The sequence below is a fragment of the Dermacentor albipictus genome, chromosome 2 (assembly GCF_038994185.2).
Source record: "Dermacentor albipictus isolate Rhodes 1998 colony chromosome 2, USDA_Dalb.pri_finalv2, whole genome shotgun sequence".
Taxonomy (NCBI): domain Eukaryota; kingdom Metazoa; phylum Arthropoda; class Arachnida; order Ixodida; family Ixodidae; genus Dermacentor; species Dermacentor albipictus.
Window position 1 is genome coordinate 29,053,374 of NC_091822.1, and position 12,923 is coordinate 29,066,296.

Below are 12,923 nucleotides of genomic sequence, written 5' to 3' on the forward strand. Positions count from 1 at the left end.
GGACTGCTTCTATGAGCCTTCAAGTGAAAATGCTCAAGTCTCAGGCTGGTATTGTCAATGGAAGGATGGCAGAACGACCATTAAAGTTGAAAGCCGTCCTTGTGACCCATCAATCAATCGTACATACAAAAATGTTGATTTGATTCGTAAAATGGCCATTGAAGAACGCCGACTGACAAATCTACGAGTTATCAGACAACACAGATTTCTGTTGAAGTGCAAGCCAACAAATTTGGCTGAGGAATGGCAGATGAGGCTAATTGCAGCGAAATTCATGCCCCGACCGCTTCACAGGAAAGCAAACAGAAATTTGGTTGTCCTTGACGAAGGCTTAATACAACAAATCACTTCCTACACAGATTTTCTGTCGAAGGCGGTGTACCTGCGCGACTATCGCCTCCAGAGCTCGTGAAGAATAAGATGGGCTCACGTTCATGTAGAGCGAGAATTGAACGCGCTTATGCGCTCTACCAGAGCGGGCGTGGTATCGCCACTCCACGGATCCCGCGGCACTTTGGCTGGCCAGCCTAAATAAACCCAGGCTACAGCGGCAACCACTGGTGACCCGGAATTGGTGGCCCGGACGACCGAGCCCAGCCATGCCCAGCCATGCCATGCCATGCCAGCGACCGAGCCCAGCCATGCCATGCCAGCCATTCGGTACATTGGAGGAATGTAATCAAACTACCTTGCTTGCCTGCCAGAACGAAGACTACAGGCGTCATTCTCCAACGTAGTCATCACTCATCATGCTTCTCTACCATCGGGCTTCGCACCCTCGGCACGTTCATCGTCAGCTTTTCGGTGCTTACGACAAGCTCAATTGCGCATTTCCGTCCCGAGAACAAGTAAGACGACTGACCTCCCTATCTAGGCCTTGAAGCAAGCAACTCTATATTCCTTGCATACTTTCTACTTTGACCGAGCCCACATATATACGGATGGGTCTCGCACTCAAGCCAGCTACACCAGCACAATTGTTATTCCATCATGATCAATAAGCATCAGATGCAAGATTTCTCGAGTCACAACATATATTGGTTCGGAGCTTGTCGCCCTCCGAGTCACTGTTGATTATGTTAACCAACCGGCTAATCGGTGTACAATATTCTGCGTCTCAAAGGCGGCCCTGAAATGTCGTTTGTCAGCTACTCTGCGCGGGTCCTGTGAATAACTTGTGTCGCAGATACGAGAAACGCACCATCGTTTGATGGCGAAAGCACACAACGCCGTGTTTTAGAGGCTGCCGGGCCATTGCGATGCCTCCGGCAATGACCTCGCCGACGAAACTGCCAGGAAAACAAACGAAGCAACCAACCTTGTTCCTCTACCTTTATCGAGGATTGAAGAAGCAGCCCAACAAGCTAGACCACTGTGTGACATTGGAGAAGTGTCACACACCGGAATTCACTCATCATCAGTTGCGTTCTCGATATATCTAGACAACTACGGCTGCTACTTGGGGTTCCGCGAAGCGAGGGAACAATGCCGTGTCACTTACGCATGGGAGCTGAATTCACCAATGCATATCGATTTTTTATTGGAATGACCAATAGCGCCAATTGCGATGCATCCGGTGCCGATTAATCTATGCAATGCCTCATGTGCTATACTGCCCAGCCTTTCAATATTAAAGACTGCAGAGCTCTAATTAGCTGGACAGAAAACCATTCACTTTGAATCAGATATTTGAACCATGGCATTGCATCTCACAGCTATAAATGGCCGCAAAAGCGCTGCTACAATTTTTTAAAGCTGCCGGAGTGAGTAACCATACGTGATGCGAAGTGAGTGGCCGTCCGTAATACAGAGCAGAGAACTGGTAGTACGTCTGCAATAAATTTCGATGATGAATCTCTGTGGAGGAGGAAGAAGAAGACGATGGAAAGCGGATGCGTTTCACGTCAGCTCCGTTAACTTCGCATGATTGCCGGCGCCTTTTCGACTGGAACTATGAAATTAACCCCTCAGAAGAAGCAGGAAGAGCCAAGGATCACCTGGGCGCCTAATCGACCAGGTGGGCCATTTCCAGAAATCATTTCAAGCAGTTTGCCATGCCGACCAGGAAGCCTAAGCCTAGCGAGAGCATCCCCGTCGCCATGTGTCTCCAGCCACGGCGACGGACGTGCTGAGCCTGACGCCGCGATCAGAGCCGGAGAAAACCCATCTACCCGGCTCTCGCAGAGCGTTAAGGTTAACATGGAGGTGGTAAGCGTAGACGGCAAAGATATTCAACCGGAAGAATTGGACCAAGGCCACTGGTTCCAAATCAAAAGAAATCATCGAAGTGATTAAACACCACTTCAGTGAGCTCACGAAGCTACTTAGAACAAGGAAAAGGGCAATCGACAGATTCCACAATTAATCGTCGCAAGCCGCATGCCACACTTACCAGTGGACGACTACAGGATCATTATTAGACCGAGAGGAGGACTCAACGTGACCGAACACGGTGCAGACCGCATCTACCACAGCGTACAACGTGCTGCGAATGTTGAACGCCCAGCGGATGAAGAAGATAATCTTTGCCTCAACCAGAAGCAGAACATTATAGTCATCAGCACACCATCGAAAGAAAGAGCCCAAACGTACTTCGCAATAACCAGTCTGAGCATTGGCAGCAAGGAATATGAAGTCTGTGCCTATCGCGCAGCACCGGAGAACACCTTGAAAGGAGTGATCCGAGGTATCTCTGCCAATGAAATCCCAGAAGACATCATTAGGAAGCTGGTCACTCCACGCAACCCCAGCGTCCTCTACGCCAAGCGTATGGGCAATACAAACAACATATTCGTCATTTTTGATGGATATTACGGCCCTAGCAATGTGAACTATGGAGCTGCGCTCGTTCGATGCGCACTTTACAAGAAACAATTTGACATCTGTTACGAATGCGGAAGACTTGGTCACCGAGCGAACGTATGCCCCAATCGTACTGATCAAATTTGCCGGAGTTGCGGCACCAAGAATCCAAAGCAAGACAACGAATGCAAAGCAGAATGCCAACTATGTGGAAAAGACCACCCGACTGGGGATAAACGATCCCAAGCAAGGTACCGCGTCCCATACCTCGTCAAAAGACGAAGATTGGAACGTGCCCGGAGAGAGGAACAAGGTGAATGCGAAAACTACGGCGATAAACAAAGAAGACCAAGTACAGCCAGCAGGAACAGAAGAGCCAGAAGCAGATCACACTCCGGCAACCGATTAAGGTCAAGGTCCCGACCCCGCAATGGCAGCCCAATCAAGCCACCGCAGACCATTGGCAACAGCAAGGGCACTACCGGCGACTACACCACCGGACCCCCATCACACGTGAGCTCGGCTGACGTAGCTTCCGGGGCGCGCGCGGAGGAAGAGGCTGCACCTAACACTAGAAATAGAGAGTTAGAAAAAGAACTAGCAAAGATGAAACAAATGATGCTATAACATCATCAGCCGATTGTCGCTCTAGAAGAAGAAAACAGTAGACTGCGAAAAGAAAACATTACTCTTAAAAACGGGCGGGGTATTACACTAGATAGTATTGAGGAAAAATAGGCAGATATGGAAGAAGAGGCTAACACGCCAGCCAAGCGCAAAGCCACGGACGATAACGAGACGATCACAGTTAAAAAGACCAAGTTCGTTAAACCCTTTGAAAAAAGATAGAATGAACTCGAAAGCAAAATTGACATTCTAGAAAACAAACTAGACATCATAGATAGACGCTTTAAAGACCTGGGTGCGCCAATTACCCCGCAAGTTACACTGGCTATTATGACGCAAATACGACAACAATTTAACACAATCGCTACAAAATTTACCGACATTGAATCTCGTATGAAGTCATGGGGACCACAAACCAGTGGAGGCGGCCCCATCAAAACAACCAGTAAACCGTATAATAAACCCTCGACACCTACGGTGGAGGGAACCGGAAAACTGTAACTGCCGCCATGGATCGACACGACTATTATACTATCTGGCAATGGAATTGTCGCGGATACAGTAGAAAAAGATCCCACTTACATCAACACCTAGTCAATAAGGAACATCCTGATGTCATAATGCTACAGGAGCCACACTGTAAGGCCAAATTATCTGAGTATAGATCATTCTGTAGTGCCGACGGGGAGATGAGAGCTGTCAGCACTCTAGTAAAACGTACCTACACGGTCGTTCAGCATGATACAGGCATTGCAGGTGTAGACAATATATTAATCGAGTTAATACCTATCAGAAAAAACAATCAAAGTCTATTTCTCCTTAAAGTTTATAGTAAACCAAGAAACAAACGTCCCAATTTCCGATTACTTCTCCGCAAGACTCTCACTATCACAGAAGGCAGAGCCTTAGTGATTGGGGGGGATTTCAATGCCCAACACGCGGCATGGGGATACAAATTTGAAAACCCCAAAGGTAGGCACCTATGGCTAGACGCACAACAAGAGGGCCTTACCCTCATCACAGACCCGTCAACACCTACGAGGCGGGGGTCTAGCGCTATTGTGGACACTACGCCAGATCTCACCTTTACAAAGAACATAAAGGATGCGAAATGGATTAACACCCAACAGGATCTAGGCAGCGATCATAACATCCTCGAAATCACTGTTAAAGCAGGGCCACGCAAATCTAAGGGCAATCAACTCAAAATTGTACACTGGAACAAACTCAGACAAATTCGCAAGAAAAATGATGATTCATACTATCACAGACATCGTGGACTGGAGCACGCAGATTAAGCAGGATATTAACGCAGCCACACAAGTAATCCCCCAGGACGCGCAAATGGAACAAGTAGACAGTAAACTCCTACATATGTGGGAAGCTAAAGAAGGTCTCTTGAGGAGATGGAAAACTCAGAGACACAACAGGACGCTCCGGCACAGGCTGGCCCGGCTTAACAGAGATATAGAAGCATACGCACAACAACTCTATAACCAGCAATGGGAAGCAACATGCACCAATATGGATAATCAAATAGGATTGTCCAAAACGTGGAACTTCCTCGGGCACCTTTTGGATCCCGAGGAAAGTAAAGCCACGTACAGCCAAAACATAAACAAAATCTTAAGTGCATATGACAAAACTGAAGCAGCTTTTATCGATGAGATAGCCGCAAGGTATTTATCTCCGGCTAAGCCAACAATTCACCCAGATTACACAGGCACCAAAAACAGACAATTAGACGAAGAGATTAGCGCGGCGGAATTGAGAGCAGCTCTACAAAAGCTTAACACTACATCCGCGCGGGACTGGACGGAATAACAAGCAAGACGATCCGAAATCTCGGTGATGCCTATCTAGAAGAACTTACCAAGTATATGAACGAATGTTGGCAATCCGGTACAATACCACAACAATGGAAAATGACCCAGGTTATTCCAACACCTAAACCAGGCAAGCGGCTACAGGTGGAGAACCTGAGACCCATTTCCCTCACGTCCTGTGTGGGCAAGCTCCTGGAGCACGTTGTCCTAACGAGACTGACCAACTATCTCGAGGATAACGACGTTCTGCCACCTACAATGTTGGGCTTCCGGAGAAATTTGTCCACACAGGATGCAATGCTCCAACTTAAGCATCAAATTATAGATAACACAAGTCGGAACACCAAAGCTATCGTAGGATTGGACTTAAAGAAACCTTTTGACAGTGTTACCCACGAAACAATACTAAACAGAATAAATGAGTTGGGCCTAGGCCAGCGAGTATACAGTTATATACGAGACTTTCTTACCATCAGAAAGGCACACATTAAGATAGGGGACCTAAACTCTGAAGAACTACAGATCGGAAGCGCAGGTACGCCCGAAGGTTCAGTAATATCACCGATGCTGTTTAACCTGGCTCTTATTGGATTACCAGCAAAGCTACAGGAAATCGATGGCCTCAATTATACCATCTACGCCGACGATATCACCCTCTGGGTGAGCGATAGCAATGATGGACAGGTTGAAAACACATTACAACGTGCCATAGAAGCAGTTGAACAATACCTAGCAGGAACCGGACTGGCGTGCTCGGCAGAGAAATCTGAGCTCCTCATTTATGTACCGTCTCGACGTGGCCGAAAACCACGCAATTACGAGGAACGAAACAATCCGGAAATTCAGCTAACTACGGCAGAAGGTATGCCTATACCCAAGGTTGACAAGATCAGAGTATTGGGCCTCGTGATTGAATTTAATGACTACAATGGAGAGACCATACGCAAATTAGACAATATAACATCTCAAATCATGCGGCTACTTAAGCGAATAGCCAACAAACACAGCGGAATGAAAGAAGGCAATCTGATTCAACTAGTCTAAGCGTTCGTAATAAGCAGAATAGTATATGTGGCACTGTACCTACGATGGTACTCGTCAGAAAAATACAAATTAGACTGCTTAATAAGAAAAATCTACAAGCAAGCAATCGGACTCTCCATCACCACCAGCAACGATAGACTACTGCAGGCAGGTCTCCACAATACGCTGGATGAGCTAATCGAGGCACAACGAATAGCACAGTACGAACGCCTGTCCAAAACTGAAACCGGCAGGCAATTATTAGATCGCCTAAGTATAAGGTATCATGCCCAACATGGCGTCAAAGTAGATATGCCCAGACACATCAGAGACATGATACCCATCCCTCCAATACCCAAGAATATGCATCCTACCCACCATGAGGGTAGACGAGAAAGCAAAGCACGCAATATACAGAAGAAATTCGGTAACAGCAAGGACACCACATTTGTAGACGCAGCTAGATACAGACACAAGCACGCCTACACAGCAGTGGTGATAAATTGCGAGGGAAAGTGCACGACGAGCGCTACAGTTAACACGCTACATGCAGAAACCGCAGAGGAAATAGCTATTGCACTAGCCATAGCACAAACACCAGCAGGCGTAATTATCAGTGATTCCCAGACGGCCATACGAAACTTCGCCAATGGTCGAATCTCCCCAGAGGCACTACGACCCCTGAAATTAGCTAATAACCGCGACAAAAATATCGATCTCGTCTGGACACCCGCTCACACACTACCAGACGGTAGCAATGAGGTGGCGCACCACATGGCTCGAGAACTTACGGATCGAGCCTCGGTTAGCCCCGCCTCACCGACTACCAATGAGTGGGAGTGGGAAGATGGAATGATGAAATTTCACGAAATTACACAACACCATAAATTGCAGAGGCGTACATTCCCGCCGCCGCACCCAAAATTAAGCAGAAACCAGTCTGTAGAATGGCGGCAGTTACAGACCAGATCGTGTCCGAGTCCAGCTATCATGCACCTAATACACCCAGATTTATACCCAACCGACAAGTGCACATATTGCAACTCTAGAGCCACCCTGGAGCATAACCTATGGGAATGTACGGCTGTAATACAGGGTAACGGGGATGCAGCCTCAAACAGCGAAAGCCTCTGTGCGCGCTGGGAGTCTGCGTTGCTGAGCTCCGACCTGCAGCACCAACTCTGGGCCGTCCAGCTAGCCGAGGAAGCTGCCAAGTGCCAACAACCCTTGGCTGAAACCTAGGCGGGGTCCAGGCCCACCCCACCAAATCGCAGGGCACTGAATAAAGTTATTTGAATGAATGAATGAATCTCTGTTATGGCTCGTACCCACTAAGGGGAATAGGCCTTGAATCAGGCGTCGCGATGTATATCGACAACGAATTTTCTCTTCATAATCTTTCCCTCCCCCTCCCCCAGTGCAGTGCAGCCAACTGGGCTCAGTGCTGGTTACCCTTCCTGCCTATCATCTATCCTTCTCCCTCTCCCACTATGTTACTTCTTGCTTTTGGCATGGTGAAAAATTTTAAAAGGCTGCGTTCGATGATGTAGCGGCCTTAAAGAAAATTTTGCAGCGCTTCGTTTATAGTTCACAAGATTACTATAAATGGGAAAAACACAAGTATGTGGTATTACATATGCACAAAACTGTTTATGGCTGTTACGTCGCAACACCACAAAGGCTTTGCTTGAATATTTGCCATGTCTCAGGCCACCACTCCTCTTATCCAGACGTCAATGCGGCGTGGACAACGACAACATGCGCTCACCCCGCCATTGCCTGGAGGCGTGAGTAAGGGAGCAAGAGGAGGTGGACAAAGGGACGAAGAACTGAGTTCAAATGTTAGCCACGTGTCAAACGACCACACCTCCTATCCAGACGACAACGGAGCGTGGACACTGACGGTTGAAGGGCGCTCACCCCACCGTTGCCTGGAAACCTGAGAAACGAATCAAAGGGAGAGAACCACGACAACGAATTTATAGGCGAATTAGACGAGTCAAATCACCACCCAACACTCGGCACTTATCCAGCCGTCAAGACAGCGTGCAAACCGGCTGTTGCAGGGTTCCACGAAAGGCACTCAGCCCGTCCGTCACCTGGCAGCCTGAGCGAAGAAGAAAAAGGGGGCAACGGCGAACGAACTAGGTGTCGCCGGTTGATTTCTTTCCACAGATCCCAAACCAGTTTCTTCGGAGGCGGAGTTACTGCTGCTTATTCCGAGCATAAGCGTGGTAACGCAACGCAGTCGATGACGGTGATGTGCTGCTGGACAGTCTTCAAATTCCCTAGTCTACCCGCCTAGGGAAGACGACGCTACTAGAAGCAGATACTTTTCGATAGTGAGGACAGAGAGTCCTGGTGCGAACTGAGATGTTTAACTTGCTCCTGGATGGAGTGGGCTTCTACACTGGAGCCGTGTAGCTAAACTAATAAACCCTTTTTCCTTCATCTTCTGCAACCTGCCGTAGTAGTCGATGGGCTTTGTGGATGCAATGCCCGGAACGCCACCCTGGCCGCAACATGGTGCTTACAGTATTAACGCCTACATGCTAGATAGAACGTGCTTTTGTCCTTCCGCGCAATCTGTGATAAGCATCTTAACTAGCTTCAACGGAGTTATTGCACACTGTATTTACTTTGTTAATTAGCACTTGCACATGTTAGCACCTGTGTACCAGCACCTCCATGTTTCAAGCACAGAATAACTTTGATTTAGCTACTTTATGCATACTCTTCTTTGCTTTCTCACATCTCATCATATTTCGTAGTAACTCAATTCTTGGTAACCAACGTAGGACGACTTGGATCCTGCTCGGCGCTAACAGCGACAAGCTGTAACGCTAGCATGTCATTCTTAATTTGCCGATGCCTGCTCATTACATAATTATCTAGAACTTTAGTATTTCCACATGCTTCAAGTCAGGATACTCTGTTTACCGGTCCATAATTCACATAAGTATCATCGAACATTTTATTCATTATTAATCTCTTCATCAATCTATGCCATGCGACTTCTTTTGTGCAAAATTGAACCTTACTCCAACAAAACATTGATCATCAACAGCGGCAATTTACGGCATTCATTTAAAACAACGTGATATCAAATATTCAATTAAATTTGATAAAATGATTTGGAAACATCGTGTGTATCATATCACACCGATATGACTTTTTCTTCTCATTTAGTAAGTTTTTTGTTACTTTTGGTCGGATAGGCAGCGATGTAGTGAATATTTATGTTCTGAAATAAATTTTTGTAGAAATCTATACTGCTCATTTCATTCGATCTATCTGCTTGATTTACGCATGTGTGAAATTTTTTCTTGCTATTACCATCAGTTATTTGACACATTTATTTTTATGGTGGTCTGCTGCATTTATATCATTTGTTGCTCCGAGCGACAACTGCTACTTGAGTCATGCACTTACAGCTTTTTCGTATTAAAATCGACAGAGGAGGCAGTCCTGGTAACACGCTCATTCGCAATGATCCAGCAAAATAATGGCTTTTAAAGCGTCTGAGATGCTTTGCCTAGTCTGTCCACAGACGTCTAAGTCGGCACGCGCTGTTTAATTCGCAGTTCTTAGAGTAGAGACAGAAGGCTTAGGTCTTATGTTTTTTTTTAATAGATGTCAGCCCAGTAATTACGCTATGCAGCTTCAACTTCTCGAGAACGCAGCATATAATTAATTACGTTAGGCTTTAATGGGACCAATTCAAAACGTGCACCAAGTGGAGAGTGGTGTCGGACAGGGAAAAGCAAACTATTCACCTCATTGAAACAGGATATGGCATCCTTGTTCTACCTACAGACACCATTGAAACATACACAGAAATTATGGTCGGGCTGCCTAAAATTTAGTTTATCAGCACTCGACGGGAGAACGGAGGAAGTGCGTTCCCCTCATTTCCCGCAGAATGCCACAATTGGAATTAGAAGTATGGCAGCTTTCAGTGCCATGATCATTTTCTTAAACCATCGTAGAGTGCTGACTGGCCCATCGTTTAGTTTGTGATGCCTTGTGACTGCCACTTCGACATTCGGTGAAGGAATATTGTGTTTTCACGTCAAAAGTTAAGCTGCACTTGGGTGTTTTGAACAGGTATAGCACAAAAGGTGGTGTAATTGCTCGCTTCGATTGAGCCTAATGAAATTTTTGTACCGTAATTCAACAACTACCTAAAAAGCACTAAAGGTGAGACACAACCACTTAATGAAATCAGCATTTCAGCTCTCATTCGACGTAGTAAGAGATTTCCTAATTAATGAAAGGCTATACGGTGATATTAGCTAAGTAGTCTAATATGCATTTCAATTTATCATGCAAGTAATGTTCGCCTCTCTGAATTATCCAGCTTAATGACTGGAATAATGGTATCTGCCGCATATGATATTCAAAAAGTTTGTACTGAAAAAGAAACACCGCGTATAAATGCTGTATGCTAATCCAAAGTTATTTCGAGTAAGCCAATGTGTTCTGCATAATCGAAAAATATTATGCAGATCACGTGCACTTGTTAGAAACTGTGTGAAGCGAAGCTTTTGAGGAGCAGTTAATGAAATGCAGTAGAGAGGTAGACAGCGAAGTCATAAGGTAAAGCCAGGGAGCCTAACCAGGCTCAGCCCGGTAGGCTACTAGGCTACACTGCACTGGGGGAGGGGGAAAGCGGATTAGGATGAGGAGAAGGAAGAGGGAAGTTCACACTTTGCGCCATTACACAGAAAAGCGCTCATCGCTGAGTTGGTTACAGGTGGTCATACAAGCGGCTGCATTTCAAAAAACGCAGCAGCGGCTTTCTACCACACAGCAGACGCACGAGGCCACAGGCCCAAAACCTTCTACTCTTTAAAGTGCCTGTGATCAAATTGCCTCAGAGGTTTCCGAAGGGCGCTCCTCCCAACTACGTATGGGGGGCAGTCACATGAGAGATTTTGGTGGTTTTCTCAGCACCACAAATGCTGCAATTGTCACTTTCCGCCATTTCAATTAGGAATGAGTATACGTTTGTAAAATAAACTCCTATTCACAGGCCGCACAGTAACGTTTCTTCCCCTCGGTTAAAACCTGGTAAAAGGTTCAGTTTCATAGGCGAGTCCACAGCATATAGGGGCCATTTGGTCAACTCCGGTGTATTCCATTTTTTTAAGTTATAATATGGGCAAGACCGCTGAAGTGCAGTGCTGCATTAGTTCTCGACAATAGTATCGAGGTTCTTTCACATTCTCCGCATGCCTCACGGGCAAAAATTTGGGCACATTCATTGCGAGTGATGTTTTAGTAAATGCTACAAATTTGTCAATTTCGTTCCTGCACCTTTGGAATGAAGGCAACTGGCACGCACATGGGCTTTCGCCCACCCCTGTTACAAAGTATGACAAATAATCATATAATATTCCAATACAACAGTTGTGTCATTTACGAATTGAGCAGGCCTATCATGATTAAAGAGAGGATGAGGATGACGACGTTATAATCTGGAGCGGATTGTTCGTTCTTCGCGGAGCTACGTGCGTATGCGCTTGCAAACATTCATTCATTCATTCATTCATTCATTCATTCATTCATTCATTCATTCATTCATTCATTCATTCATTCATTCACATTGTCAGCACATGCCAGGAGTGGAGTTGTGGTTACATTGGTGCCGCCTACAAACTAAACATATTACATGTTTATGCAGTTCTATGGAAAACAATGAAGACAGGAAGGTACAACATATAAACAAATACGAAAAGAGTAAGTCGCATGAGTTACAATTAACAAGGTATTTTGCTGTGTAGCTTAACTGGACTGGACTTGAAAACTTCATTATGGTCCTGCAGGACGTGCTTAGCGCGTAGCGGGCGTTTCCCACGTAGGGAGCGACAGGGAGTACCTGGCTTTCGATCGCGGGCCTGCTGGACGGCCCACCACTGGTCGGCGAGTATGCAGCTTAGTATGCAGTAGAGTTGGGAAGAGGCTTTCTACACACCCAGAGCATGTGCGCGTGTGTCGCTGTGTCTCCACACGAGGCGCACGTGTCGCAGGGGTACGTGCCGGGATGGAAAACGTAATTTGGCGGGGTTCGGGTACATGTGCGTCTGTAGTAAGTGAAGGGTTAGCGCCTTCGGCCTGTTAAGTTTGGGGTGTAGTGTCGGAAAAATGGGGCTGCCGAGGTAGAAGCGTTTTGTAATATTGTTATACGTGATGAGCGCGTCCAGGTTGTCCTCTAGCTCGGCGAGATGGGGTTGCTCGAACGGAATTCAAATTCGCCAATATTTGTTTTTTAAAACGCGATGCGCCAAACAGCCACAACTGAAAAATCGCTAACAATAAAACGTATTCTCAGCCATTTACAGATAATTGATAACAGCCTTTTCAAAAGCTTGTAAATGAGGACATTTTCCTATATAGTGTGTCAAGTTGTTCCAATCGTTTATGCATTGAACCAAGAACGAATGTTTGAGTAATTCTGTTCTATAATTAAGTGGTTTAATATGTTTTTTGTGCTCTGTTCTCCTGCTACCAGGATTCTGTAATGTGATGTGTTTTTCTAAGTATGCTTTGGGGCCCCCGCATATTAGGTGAAAAATAAATGTCAGCCAGTACTGGCTGACATTTATTGACAAAATGCAGCGTAACGTTACGCTGCATTTTCTG